The sequence below is a fragment of the Miscanthus floridulus genome, unplaced genomic scaffold (genome assembly GCF_019320115.1).
Source record: "Miscanthus floridulus cultivar M001 unplaced genomic scaffold, ASM1932011v1 fs_508_1_2, whole genome shotgun sequence".
In the NCBI taxonomy this organism is placed as follows: Eukaryota; Viridiplantae; Streptophyta; class Magnoliopsida; order Poales; family Poaceae; genus Miscanthus; species Miscanthus floridulus.
The window spans coordinates 1-15,699 of NW_027096857.1; the positions used below are offsets into that span (position 1 = coordinate 1).

Genomic DNA, 15,699 nt, shown 5'->3' on the forward strand with positions numbered 1-15,699 from the left:
CATGTAAATAAGAGCACCATTTATCCATGGCCATAACTATAAAGACACTCTTTCTCATAGGTAGATAAAGCATTTGTTCTAGAACTGAATGCCTTGCTAAAAAAAGAAATAGGATGCCCATTCTACATCAAAACTGGCCCCGTGCCTTAGTCACTGGCATCAATTTCAATCAAGGCCTTTTTAAGTAGCATAAAGGCATCTTGAGCATTGAGAGTCCACCGAAAACGAACACCTTTTTTGAGCAACTGAGTCAAAGATTTGCTAATAAAACCATAGTATTTGATGAATGTTCTATAATAACCAGTTAACCCAAGGAAACCTCTTTAGCAGATGTTGGAACTGGCCACCCCTCCAATGCTACTAGAAGGTTATGTTGCAACGTACGACTCCAAATGAGAATATTATAAATGATGATATTAATTTAGTGTTATAAATCTTGTTGCTTTTTTTTTATATAAATTTGATCAGACTAAAAAATGACTTAATAATATATTTTAGAAATTAATTTATTTTAGGACTTTACCAAACTGTATATCGGCAATATGGACATATTTCCTATTTGAAACAATAATGGGAGGGCATCCGTGTCCAGACATACTACATGTGAAAAGAAAATTGGACTTGCTAGCTTCCGGACGTCCGATCCGGGGTGTTAGCATTCGGACGGTTTCCTAATAGCGTGCGAGCGAGCGCCCCAGCAGTGGGCCTGCGCTGCCCCGGACATCGCCCATACTGCCAGCCGCTTCCCACGTACATCACATGTGTAATATCTCAATCTACTTTTGAAACATCCAGATGCAACAGTTACAACATACAAAAGAAGATATATGAAACACTTGAAACAAACGTCTAAAACATTTGCAAAAATACCTAAAACACTTGAAAAACATTGTAAACATATGCAACATCTAGATGAAACACTTGGAACATAGGTATGAAACAACTGAAACACTTGAAACATATGCTTGCAACATTCATGTATATGTAACATCTAGATCTATTTTTGCAACATCCAGATAAAACACTTGCAAGATACGTCTAGAACAGTTGAAACATTTGGAATATACACTTGAAATATACGTGTATAGCCATTGTAACAGTGCAAAATCTCGATCTACTTTGCAACATCGATATACAAAATATAACACTTACAACATTCATCTAAAACATCTAAAACACTTGAAACGTACTCTTACAACATGTGCTTTTAGCAAAACTTGGCAAGCGGGCATGCGGAGCACTGCACAGCAAGATCCGAGGATGGCAGTGGGTAGACGGCTACGCAGCCCTCGGTGAGCGGTGACACCCACGGTGAGCGGCACCTATTATGGAGGCGACAACAGCGGTTGGGTAGGTATGGCCTCGCGCAGCGAGGCGTCCTCGCGCTAGAGAAGGTCACGACAGGCTAGTGCCATGCCCGTGGCGAGACGCTCAGCAACAATCGCATTAGAGAAGACGAGCGGTGGGGAACATCGCGACTGGCTGTGCGAGTTAGAAAATATCGTTGTCTTTTTTTTTCCGTGAAGGAAGGCAGAGGCGAGCTTGCGTGTTTGGAGCGGACAGTCCAGAACTCTAGAAGCGCGGCGTCGGGACTCGGGACGGTAGGACGCCCGCTACCACGGCACTTCTGAAATAAAACCGATTTGGATGATAAGCCCGTGTTTAGTTCGCAATGAAAATTTTTAAATGTCACATCGGATGTTTTGGAAATGTCGGAAGGAGTTTTCGGATACTAATAAAAAAAAACTAATTACATAGCTCGCCTGGAAACTACGAGACGAATTTATTAAGCCTAATTAAAAGCCATTAGCGCATGTTAGTTACTGTAGCACTTATGACTAATTATGGACTAGTTAGTCTTAAAACATTCGTTTTGTGATTTTCAACCAAATTGTATAATTAATTTTTTTTCATCTATATTTAATACTCTATGCGTAGTTCGTAGTTCAGGCTGAAAATTTTTTAGAACTAAACGAGGCCTAAATCGTCAGCCCTTCCTGCCTCTCCCTGTCGAATGTCGAGTGTCAACTGTCAAGCGTAATCCTCACTCCCGCGCAATCCCATCCCGCCATGGCAGTCTCCATCCCGCCATGGCAGTCTCCTCCCCGCCGCCTCCTCGCTTCCACCTCTCCCTCGGCCTTCAAGATCCTACCCGGAACCCCTCGCCTGGCGGCAAAAGGACACGCCCCGCCCCGACTACCGAGACGCTCCGCCGCCGCCTCCTCCGCCGGGGCGTCTCCCCGACCCCCAAGATCCTCAAGGCCCTCCGCAAGAAGGAGGCGCTCAAGGCCCTCCGCCGCGCAAGGAAGGACACCGCCGCAGCCGCTGCTGCATCACTCAATCCGTGCGACGAGGAGATTGGGGCGGAGGACGAGGAGGAGACCCGCTTCCGTGCGGCCGCCGCGGAGTACCGCGCGCTCGTGGGGCGGCCCTGGGACGCCGGCGCCCGCGGCGTGCCGTCCCCGCGCGGTTGGGACGCGGAGGAGGGCGGGCTCGAGGGCCAGAGGGAGATGCTCGTGGCGAGGAGGGGCGACGGGTTCCGTTGGCTACTGGACGACGACATCGAAGCGGAGGCAGCGGAGAGGAAGCAGCAGAAGCGTCCGGGCACCACTGGCTGGGATGTGGAGGCCGGGGACGAGGAGAGGAGGATTCAATTGCTCGTCAGCAGGTATTTCTGCTCTTGCCATTTCAGGCTTTCTCGGATCATAGCCGGCTTATACATAATCACAATGCAAGGACATGAGAGATTGGATAATTGGTTGAGCTGTATATAGAATCGACATTATTGTGAATGCTTGCATTGCGGAACAATGATAGTTGACAGGCATAAAATATCCTATTATTAATAGTGATAAAACTGGAGAAGGGGTTGAACACTGACCTGTGAAGGAATATGTGAAAGGAATACTCCTCCATTAAATTCAGGCCCCTCTTAGATTTGTGAATTCAACTTATAATTAGAATAGTGTATGCCAAACTAGATCGATAGTCCACACAAAAAAAGTTGCATTAGACATCTTTTCCTGTCGAAATAGTTTTTTCTAGTGTATTACTATAAATAATTTGTTTATGGCTTGCTTCGAAGCTTCTAAAGAACGAAAAAACTATAGCTTATTTTTTGAAGTTGGAAAATTAGTTCCAAAGGAAGAACATTTTGCTCCACGAAGCAGTCATATAAGGGGAAGTGGTTAGTTTACTGTTTGCATTGGTAAGAAGCTTTCCTATAATAGGTGTTTACATATGTTCTTGTGAGATACGAATTTTTATGTTATTATTGATTTTATAATGTGCCTTGTCTAGTTTCAGTTGAGTAAATTGTTTTGTTGTGTGCATGATTCTATACAATCAGAAATAATAACAATGATGATACATCATTGAATACCCAAAATTTTCCCATTAGGTTAAACAGAGATTACCTAAGTTTTCGTGATTGGAGGCTTACTAGAGTGATGAAAAAGGCTGACATCATATATAGTGAAGATAATCTACTAAGAATACTAGATGGGCTTGAGGCACGAGGAAACTGGAGGCAGGCTTTAGCTGTTATTGAGTGGGTCTACAATGAAAACAGCTACAGGCATCGGAAAAGCAGGTAGGTTTTTTCTTCTCATTTTTCGCTGCTTGCTTCCCTGCCACTGTGAGTAGCATATTTTGACAAAAAAAAGATCCGGTACATTGATACTTCCCATAAGTAATAGATTTTTCCTATCTAGGTTTGTGTATACAAAATTACTCTCAATCCTTGGGAAATCATTAAGGGCAACTGAAGCACTTCGAGTTTTCACCATCATGCGGGTATAGTCCTTTTTCTGTACAATTAAAATAAACAGTCAACTTGTTTGTACAGAAAATAGAAAAGCTAATGGCTTAACATTTTTTTTGGTCCATAATTTACATCAGGGAGATGCTCAAATATATCCTGATATGCCTGCTTACCATAGTATTGCTGTTACGCTTGGTCGAGCTGGTCTTCTGAAGGATTTAATCAAGATTATTGTGTATATGAGACAGAAGCCCTCAAACGAATAATGAAGATGCGGCGCAAGGATTGGGATCCTTCATTGGAGCCTGATGTACTTGTTTATAACTCGGTGAGGATTCCCTCTCGCCCTTTTGTTTTCTTTCTTTTTACCCAATTCCCTCTTTTCAGTTATATTTTTCTTAAAATATGTTTGTCTTGTCCCTTGATGTTGTAGGTGCTTAATGCCTGTGTTCTATAACAGCAATGGAAAGGTGTATTTTGGGTGTTCCAGCAAATGAGAATTAGTGGTTTACCACCTACAGGAGCAACCTTTGGGTTGTCCATGGAAGTAAGTTTTATTTATTTTTATATAATTTGGAAACATTGTACCATTGCTTGTTATCTCATATGCTGGTACATTCAGAACAGTTTTCCTCAATATTCCTAATGCTATATCCAGTAAAGTCTACTCTCTAGCAAAACAGCTAACCAAGACGAACTAATTCAAGAGGGTTTACTCTTAGAGCTTAGTTAATATGGTCATGTGTTTCTCTCGCAAAAAGGAGGGTCATGTGTTGTGGTGACTTACCATACTAATTAAAGCTACTGTTTGAAGGTCATGTTGAAAGCCAAGAAGTATGACTTTGTCCAGAAGTTCTATGAGAAGATGCAGAAAAATGGCGTACCTCCAAGGGCAGTAACTTACAAAGGTAATACTCCCTCCGTTCTACAATGTAGGTTGTTTTAGTTTTGTCCTAAATCAAACTTCTCTAACATTGACTAAGTTTATAGCAAAATATATTGACATCTACAATACCAAATAAATGCACTCTCAAGACATCTAATGCTGGATTTGATGAAACTGTTGATGTAGATGTTGGTGTGTTTTGCTATAAAGGTGGTCAAACTTAGAGATTTTTCACTCAGGATAAAACTAAAACAACCTATATTTTTTAACGGAACGAGTATTATGTACGTATAATGAGCCATGGTTTTTGACATTGAAACTGATACAAAGAATAATTGTTTTCCATGCAGTGCTTGTAAGAGCTTTCTGGGAGCAGGGTAAAATTAATGAAGCTGTTGAAGCAGTCAATGACATGGAACAAAGAGGAGTTGTTGGAGCAGCAAGTGTTTACTATGAATTGGCTTGCTGTCTCTGCAATAATGGAAGGTGGAGAGATGCTATGTTACAGGTTTGTAGCTGCTATATGCAACACATACTGCACCTTCATTTGTCAGACTATGCATTATGCATCTCTATTTTTCAAGGCCTGGTGCAAGCGGTAGAGTCTTACCGCCTGTGACCGGAAGGTCCCGGGTTCGAGTCGCGGTCTCCTCGCATTGCACAGGCGAGGGTAAGGCTTGCCACCGACACCCTTCCCCAGACCCCACATAGAGCGGGAGCTCTCTGCAGTGGGTACGCCCTTTTTTATATAATTTCTTAGTCAATATTTATTTCATGAACCATTATTTTGTCCATATAGAAGTCTGGCAAGGGTAAATTTAATTATTAGTAATTTCAGTGTGAAAAGGAAGTCCAGTTTGGTCCTTAAACTTCTATCCAAAATCCCAAATCTATTGATATTAAAGTCATTAAGTTTTTAAATTATTTTTCTGCAATGTAAATACCATATTAAATAGTCCCTCTGTGCAACTTAATATTTTTTTTTCTGTACCTTCCTACATGGCTGCTTAGTTGGTTTTCTGGCAGTACAAGCTAAAGATGGATTCACCTTTGGTCTCCTCTTCCCTCTTTGTTTTCTTCCCCATCTTTCAAGCAGCTAGCAGGGTGTAGCACCCAGTTTTAAAAACAAAACCAGATACACACCATATGTGAGCCCAGAAAGTCAAATCTCACATATAGCCACAAATAAGGGTAATATCAATAGACAATGCTCAATATATAACGTACTTAGTATAGAGATTATAACCTTTGATAGCAAATAGCGGAAAGACAACTCCGATCTTCGGGCGAAGACTCCAATTCCACAGGGGCAACTGACTGGTTGATCACAAGCCTAATTCATCCAAACTCTAGCAATCTGGTACCCATCCGAGATTTTTATCCAAATATTTGAAAATAAAGCAAGCGTAAGTACATGTCGTACTCAGCAAATATAACATGGGGTTCATGAGACTCAAAAGGCTGACACTGGTTTAACTACGATTAGCTTTTAATTGTCACAATTTTAGTAATTGAGTAGCAACAAGTTTATCACAAACCCATATAAACACATGATCAGGTAAACATGAATAATGAATAGCATAAACATGAATAATTAGTGAGCACCTTCATCATCCATATCATTAGTGTTCATCATCATTAACCATTAGTGATCATCTATTCCGTAAGGGTTCCAAGGCCGCTCGTGACCGTGAGCATGACTGATATACCAGTTTTACACTCTACAAAGGTTGTACACTTTCACTGTGAGTCGTGATTTACCCTTTCGCCCGAGGTGATCAGCCTCTTTGATCCACTACCAAGGAAGATCGGCATGGTTCACTATGAAGCCTTTCAAAGGTTCGTCTAACAAGTTAGGGCTATTAGATTCACTCGGCAAATAGATATAGGAACCCCCTGTCGAATGTCACAATTCCATCACGGCTATACACATAAGAGTAGATGTTGCCTTATACCCGATTCGTCAAGCCATTCTTACGTCAATAAAGGTAACCTCTAGCAAGCTAGAAAATGTCCTCATACTGAGCTAAAGCCAGAGCCATGTAGCCTTCACAGCTGTACTGTAAGTCCCGGATGATCACTTACAGATAAATCTTTAGGGAGAGGAATCTAGAGCAGCATAAAACAGCCCAATGGTCTAGCCCCCTTGTTCCATGTTGCTAAAACATCTTTTAATGTTTATTGCATATTACATTAGTCAAGTTACAAGATCATGGTTGTAGTTGAGCACTAGCAAAACTACCCAATGCAATAACCCAAAGGTATCAAGGTACAGGGTAACAACGTACTAGGAAATTCTTAGTGGTAGTCAAGGTAGACACATGCAGTATGAATTAAATGATTAAAGGTGTATAGGACAACAAGGAATATCCCATTCTATACTTGCCTTAAACACCAATCCTTCGGTAAGCTTTAATCTTCAATGTTCTTCTTCTTGATCACCATGTATATCTCATCGACTGGACTTAATCATAAAGCACCACACAAGCATCCATACAATCATACACGAAGCAAACAATAGATCTAAATTAGAACAGTACACCAATCATAGAAAAACAAGTGAAAGAGTTTGAAATACGATTCTACGCATCGCTACGAACATACAGACGCGAGAGGCACTAATCGGAGCTACGGTTGAAAAAAAAAACAACTACCGAGGGATCTACTCATAAAAGAAAATATAAAACTATTAGCTTCATGTGTTTTAATTATATAAAAACATATATAAGATATTTTATAGATAATATAATTTAAGTCAAGTTTAGGTATAAAATATAATACTAAAGTAAAACAAATCATATTTTATTTATAAACCTAGTTGCATAATTATTAATCAAGATATGATTTAAACAATAAAATTCCAGAAATAGTAATATGATAAACACTGTTACTAACGCATAGATCTCGTCGCTATGAATCTAACGCAACTTTAATGGGTCAAAACGGATCTAAAACGCAAAAGATATGAAATAAACAAGATTTTCTTTATTAAAATAATAGATTAAATCTATCCTCGAATTTTAAAAGTTGAAAACATACTTAATAGTAGTATGAACATGTAGATTATGAAATTACGAACCTAACGCAATTTGAACGGATCAATTCGGAGTTAAAATGGAGAAGTTATGACTAAAACAAAATCAGTGGCAAATATGTAAATAAGTGAAAACGTATTTTGGATCTAAATCGACGAAACTACGCTTTCCAAAGAAGAAGACGTAATCTGTGATTGCGCTTTGGACCGCGGGTTCTAATTGGAAGAAACCGAGGGGCTCTTTAATAAAAATATCAGTGAAAGGGTATCTTCTAATCTGGGCCACGGATCTAAAAACGGACGGCTAAAATTGATTGGGAGGGGGAGGAGTGACCGGCGCTGAGAGGGACGGTGGTGCCATGACCGGAAAATTCGAGACCTCGCCGGCGTTCACGGGAAGATAGCTACGGGCCACGAGAGAACTGACTGGGAACACGGGGAGAAGGAGAAGGAGATGGAGAACGCACCTAGAAGGTTCCCAACGGCGGAGGAGGCATTGAGACTGCACGCGGCTTGGCGGGTCGACGGCAGACTCGGCGGCGCTAGGGTGTGGCGTGCGACTGCGGTGCTCGGGCGATGCAGCGGCTCGCTATCGGGTTAGGCGAGGGTGGCGGGGTGTGGGCGGCTTATATGGGGCGGAGCGGCGTGGCGCGCACGGCAGGGGAGGAGTCGGAAGCGGCGCGGACACGGCCTCCATGGCAGCGGCGGAGTCCGGCTTGGGGACGGCTCGGGGTAGAAGAAGACCGGCTGACAAGTGGGCTCTAGCGGTCAGCGACACAGGGTGCGGGGTCAGCCTGTTGGTGAAACACAGAAGAGGAGGGAAGGAGCGGCGTTGCCGGGCCGACTTGGGCCGGGAGCGTGCAGCTGAGCCGGCAGAGAGGGAGCGGGAGATGGGCCAGCTCGCCAGCTGGGCCGATGCTGGGGAAGGAGGGAGCTGGGCCATGCAGAGGGGAAAGAGTAGGCCGGTGCTGGGCTGCCTGCGGCCACGGGCCAGAAGAGAGAGGGAGAGTTTTTTTTTTCAAATTTGATTTCCCTAACACTTTTTCAAATGGGTTTTGAATTCGTTTGAACCTAGAATCAAAACCAAATTTAAATATTATTTCAAATATACTTTAAATTCCAAGTAAGCTGAACAATTTTGGTAAGTTTTCAAAAATAAAATTTTACAACTTTTTAAATGTTTTTATTTCCTAATTCTGTTTTGTTTCTTTTCTTTAACTTCAAAGTCAATTTTAATTTCATTTGCAAAAGCAATTTAAACCATTTTAAATTTTTAATCAAAATCACTCAACCAAATAAATCAAATGCAAGGGCATGTATGCACAAACATGTTGCTAAACCTTATGATGAATTTTAATTAAATGAAAAATTTTATTTTCCTATATTTTATGAGCACAAAATTCAGAAATAAATCATTTTAGACCTTTTTCCAAAAGAGGCAAATTTTAGGGTGTTACACAGGGTAGAGATGTGTGTTGGTTACTTGGCATCAATGCTAAGATCCTCCCAGTTTCCCCATCTTTCTTCTGTGCATGTTCTCTATGTATACTGCGGTTGTGTGCATTTGTGGTGTGGATATGCATAGAACCTTTTGTATTAGATGTGTGCATCGTACTGATGCCCTCCTTGGCAGGAGTATAGACACTCCTTGGTGCAAATATGGTCGCACACAGTGCCTGTTCAAACAATCATATCCTCCCACCAATGTCAGAAAGAGAGTCAGAAAGAGAGGAAACTTAGGAATGGTGCTGATAGATGGGTTCATCATTTCAAATAATTTATTGCAAGCTTTAGGATACTGGTCAGTAGCTGTACACAATAAATTTTAATGTTATGTTTAGGCACAGGAGTTTATCTGCACTCATTTGGACACTTGGAAGATGATTCTTCTTATTTCAAACTTCTATGTCCTCATTGGGACATGGCTAGCCTTGTCGTGTATCAAGGTCACCAATCTTATGGAAAATAGTTAACATGGTTCTTTGCCACTTACCAAGTTCAATGTTTAGCTTTAAAGAGACAATGGAGTATAACTTTGCACCACTCGTGCTACATGTTAGATGTTACTTAGTAATGTCAAACTTGTAGCATTTAATTATTCTCATTATGGTTTGACAGTTTGCCTCCATTAGATTCTCTTAAAAAAAATTTGTCACGGAGTTGTCAAATTGCCCAATTTTGTAGGGCTTTGTTGTGGTACCTCCAAATAACTATGAACCATTCATTTAGTGAGATCCTATGGTTAAGATCATCTATTACTTCCTATGAAGTAATTTGTGAAATATATATTTATTTATTAATTGATTTGGTAAAAATAGATAAATAAGGAAAGTTTTATGCGTTCAAAAATAAATAAGGAAAGTTTTAGATATAAAAATCTTTCTTTGATCTAATTGATACATGTGTGATCTCTTTAACATGGTAAGCCTTTTTATTTTGCAACTTCACATTACATAATTTAATTAGTGTAATCAACATCTAATATACGTGGAACCATTTGATTAGCATGTACGTTCACCGGTACGTGACAGCTACACACGTTGCAACATATTTTAATTTAGAAGATATTCTTAATATGTATTTTAGCATCATATTGTATACATAACGAACCTGCTAATTTTTTCTGTAGTAGGTATCCTAATGTTACTGGTATATAACTTGACCTCATGATAGGTTTATATATATCTTGACATGAGAGTGAGTATTAATATACCAAACTTAAAAACCTATACATAAATAATAATTATTTGTCAAAAATGAATTAAAATATATAAAATAACCTTTTCTGTATATAAATTGAGCCGCGTATAAGCATGATAAATCAGCTTATCAGCGTGACAACTTTCCGTGCCTTGCACTTGCACGGCACACAAACATAGAAAGGGATGGGCCCCACTTCTGTGTAAATCACGGAGGGGAAGGGTTCCCCTGATTACGGGATGTTGGTAGATTTCCTTTACTTTCCTACATTATTTGTTTATTTGTTGAATTTAAAAAATCCAATAAATCAATGGCTCAGTTTGCTATGAAATATTACCTCTTACTAGGTAATAGATGTATCGTAGCATTGCCCCATTTTGTACCCTTTTATTTGCACAATCAACATAACAATATTTTACTATGGCAATGTCCACATCACACTTTTATCACCAGGTAACGTCCCCTTTATAGGAAAGTAATAAGGAACCTAAACATACAAAGCGTGTTTATTAAGATATGTTTTTTTCGTTCAGGTTGAGAAGCTGAAACAGCTTCCCCACACGAAACCCCTGGAGTACACATTTACTGGAATGATCTTAGCCTCATTTAATGGTGGATATATCTACAATTGTATCTCAATATTTGAGTCAATGAAGGACCACTGCACACCAAATATTGGGACTGTGAATGTCATGTTAAAAGTTTATGGACGTTGTGATATGTTTGGGAAGGCAAAGGACTTGTTTGAAACCACCAAGGCTTGTTTCTCAAATTCTCAGACATATATCCATGAACATTCGTCACTTAAAGCAGACACATATACATACAGCTCTATGCTTGAAGCATCTGCCTCTGCTCAACAGTGGGAGTACTTCGAATACGTGTATAGAGAGATGGCTCTGTCTCATCACTGCCTAGATCAAAGCAAATATTCATGGTTGCTCATCAAGGCATGTAGAGCTGGAAAGGTAATAGCTGTAACTTACGGTCTACAAATGAATACATGATTTATTTCAACTCTTATTGAAGTATATACCATTTTAAAACCAAATAATTGTCATTTAAATTCTCTCTTTATCGTTTCTTTTATTTGTTTTTTGTGGGCTGCTAGCGCAACCTGTGTAAGTGTGTGTGGTGGGGGGGGGGGGGGGGGGGGGGGGGGGGGGGGGGGCGTTAATCTATGTTTCTTCTTAATGCAATGATATTCAGCTCTCCTGCGTATTCGAGAAACAAAAAAATTTCTTACTCATGTCTGTTTTATGTGCATTGAAAACTTTTTGGTCATGTTTACACTTTTATGTACTTCAATTGAAAGGACCATGTTAAAGACGTACAATTTCATGCCAGATGTAGTTGTGGAATTTTTATTCCAAGAGTGGCCTAAACAGGAATTATTTTTTAAAGAAATTATTTATTCTCTTTATGATTTATGTGCAGTCAAATTTGCTGGAGCATGCGCTCGACTCGATACTTGAAAGAGGAGAGATCCCTGATGTACAGCTGATTACTGAATTGATATGCCAGTCTATTGCTCATAGAGATTATGGAAGGACGCTGCAGCTCATGAATTTTATGACTGAGGCTTCAATAAAAATGAAAGAAGTCGAATGGGTTTACCTACTGCAGAAAAATGTGTATCAATTCAACATTGATGCCCTTGAGGGCCTTATAAAGTACCTCAGTACTAGTGGTACTATCAAGGCTGATCCTGCACTTGGTTTAGTAAGAGCACTGGAGTCCCAATGCGGGATAACTTTAGTGAAGGGCACATATTTGCTAACAGTAACAGATGATACCCCTTATTTTTTACTATTTAACCCTTTTTCGAAGAAAATTTACGTTTGGCTCTCTGGGAGATTTAAACTCATCTTTGGACCCTGGGGTCGACGCCATGAGTTCTGGCGCCGAGGTAATACGTCTCAACGTCACAGATCTTGGCGCCGAGGTGCCTGGCCGAGATCCTAGGTGGCTCTGACGTGGCCGGTACTTTGGCGCTGTAATACATGGCGTCGAGGTCAGCGCCAAGATCTGTGGCGCCGAGCATGGACGTCTGCAGGACGATGGGACGTGACGTGCACGGCCGCTGCTGTACACTGCCTCGCTGTTGTGCTGTGCACTGGCTCGCTGCTGTGATGTGCAATGGCTCACTGTAGTACTAGCTACTGTACGCTACTGTAGACACAACCACACATGCATGCATACACCCACGCAGCTAGCTAGCACTAGCAGCGCCGCTGCTGCGATTAGTCGACTGCTGTCCACTGCTGCTGCAATTGTGCGCCTCCCATTCTCTCTGTCGGTCGAGCGTGGCCAGGCGAAAAAGCAAAGCTGACCAATATGCGGTCGATAGCACACACCTTGCGGTCCCCAGCGCATACACGCGCTCCTGTCCTGCGTGGCTCTCCCTCTCTTGTAGAATGCAAGCCACTCTTTCTCACAAAGTCAAAGGAGCAGCAGCATGCAACCGGGCCCGCGGCTATTCCAGGCGCTCTCAAAAGAAGGAAACGGAGCAGACAGCACCTCTCAACCGCTCGTGGTACATAAGAAAATTCAAAATTTTTAAGACTAATTTGTTTTTTGTACGAAAAATTTAATTCTCTTTTTTTTACCGCCTACACCTACACACCTCCTTTTTTCTTGTTTGGGCACGCACAGCCTACCCAGCCCGGAGCAGGCAGCACGACGCAGCTTTCTGATTAATGATGTTTCCTTCGTCCCGAGCGGCCTGGGCACTGTAGCAAGAGGCCATGCTGTGCACTTTTTCAGGCACTGTAGTATATGTGCTCCTTTATATAAATTCGATCAAACATTAGAAAAATAGCTTAAATCAACTATAGAAATTAATTTATTTAGGGACAGAAGGAGTATTATAAATTTGTGCATAGATTTAGATACATACTCCTACTCGTACAACTACAACTACTTAAAACTGTTTATCTTTGCACGGTTTATCTCTATTCATTTTGTTAACATAAAAACCATAAAAACAATATGTACTCTCCATTCAGCTATATTCTCTCCGTACTGAAATGCAAGGCTTGCACGTATTTTAAAATTCAAAATTTATTTTCTTTGACTAACAATTAGAACGCACTACTCCAATGCCAATGCAAACGCCTAGCAGCTGCTAAACGGCAATGTGAAGCAACATGGCATCCTATCAACAATCAATGCTTAATTAGAATGGTTTATTTTGTAAGTAAGCAGAGCAAGCAGTAGCTAAATATGGAGGTTCTCTCTTCTCTGCACTGCACCCGTGAGTGCTCTGCTCTCTGGTCCCAGCAGAGCAAGCAGTACCCCGCTCTCACCTCATCACCTTTTCCTTCTGCTATGTCTGTCTGGCTTTTGTCCACTCCTCTAGGAGGACTAGGAGGACTAGGAGAGTACAGTACCCTTCTGTGATGAGCTAAGCTACTGCTGCTGGGAGGAGCGTGCAACGTGCGGCCTTGTGTGTGTGCGCCTGTGTGCTGTGTGGGACTGGACGAGTGGACGACGACCGGACGGTGGATAGATGATGGGACGGGACAGCGGCAGGACGAGAAGCTAGCGCTATCAGACTGAGAGGCGTAGCAGAGAGGCATTGCGGGGCTCACTTGGCCACACGATTTGAAGCCGGTACCTCGGCGCCAAGATGGGTGGCGCCGAGCTCAACGTCATGTGTTCTGGTGCCGAAGTATTGGCCATGTAGGATTTTCTCCTGTGCACAGTCAGGTACCTCGACGCCAAGATCTGTGGCACCGAGACGTGTTACCTCGGCACCAGGACTCATGGCGCCGACCCCTAAGGTCCAAAGATGAGTTTAAGTTTCTCAGGGGGCTAAATGTAAATTTTATTCAAAAAAGGGTTAAATAGTAAAAAATTCGGGATGATACCAGTACTCAACAGTGTGGACTCTCTTTGCTTGAGAGTGAAGACAAATATGCAAGTAGCAGTCTGGCAGAACAAGATCAGCTCACTTGCAAGAACGTGTGCACTGATAATTCTTGACGTCCCTGATTCTGATAGAGAGATCCCTCAGTTAGGTGTCAGTGCTGTCATGAGCAGGGACATCTCATTAAGCGGTCTACGATTGGAAGACAAACACGAGCATTCTGATCTTGGGCAGCAGGGTCCACAGGTGTCTGCAATTGACGAAGTACTTGATTCCATGAATTCTTATATATGGTGTCAATTCATATGGAGAGATGCCATCAGCTTCAGAGATTCTTGGGTTATGGGAGCAGGAGAGGATAAATGGCATGTTTTCTCCAAAAACAGAAAGCAGAACCACTCTTATTAGAGGATAAATGAAATGCTGGCAGATATTATTTGATATGGGGCTATGGGCAGTGCAATTCTTGCATAAATTACCGACAGCTGCTGGAAATTTGAAGGCCCCTAAGTTGGTTCATGGGATTCCAGCTGCAATCGTATTGCCTAAATCATCATCAGGAGGCTCTTATTTGTGTGATCACATCATATCTCGTTTTGGATGGTCCATACTATGCAAAAGCAGGGAATGTATAGATATGTAGTTGTGAATTCATCCAATCAATGTTGCAGAAACACTAACTTATGCTCAGAAACAGCAATTTAAAGCTGGGTTCGTCCACTTGAGCAGTTAGCTCAGGTTAATAATCAAACTTTCTGCGCCACTTTTCTTTTTACTGCCCTGGTATGGATCTTATCCTTTTCTCAAAAGAGGGATTTAATCTAAGACAAGAATCTAAGACCATATACTAAGACAGCAATAAAAATTCCTGCAGAATTTGACGATGGAACATAGGTCAAAATTTGTTCAGTACAGAGCCCTGATACTGGGGACCTCATGGTGGTGACAGAATGTGGGTCCTGTCTAAATTTGATGTGTCTGTGGATTTGTTCAATAGTCGGAGATCAAAGGAGATTGCGCTAGTGCTCAACGGTGACGATGAAGATTCCTGCAGCGTACCAGATCTCCATGAGTTAATGGGCTCTTGGTTCAGTAGCTTGCGTAATCATCTGAAAAATGTGAAGTTGCAGTTTGAGTTGGAAGAGCTGAATATCTTTGAGGTTTCTCTAGCCAAGTTCTTTGCAGAAAATCGCAAGGTCCTTGAAGTGCTCCAGATCGAACTTTATAAGTCATATTAACCACAAGGTCGAGAGATGGAGGCTTAATGTGTTGATTGATGGTAAACGCCTTCGGGTAAGGCATCCTCCCTATGTCTAAAACCAAAAATAGCTCTAATACAATATGTTGTAGGCTGAATGTTGGATTTGTGCAGCAAAACTTCAACAAACAGTTTACAGTGTACTCATTTATTGCTTAAAACAATTAATCACATGTACCATTGATCC

General features: G+C 41.5%; 1 pseudogene; it reads left to right on the forward strand.

The window, feature by feature from the left end:
• Nucleotides 1-2,043: 2,043 nt before the first annotated feature.
• Nucleotides 2,044-15,492, forward strand: LOC136532024 (pentatricopeptide repeat-containing protein At5g67570, chloroplastic-like; annotated as a pseudogene).
• The last annotated feature ends 207 nt before the right edge of the window (nt 15,493-15,699 follow it).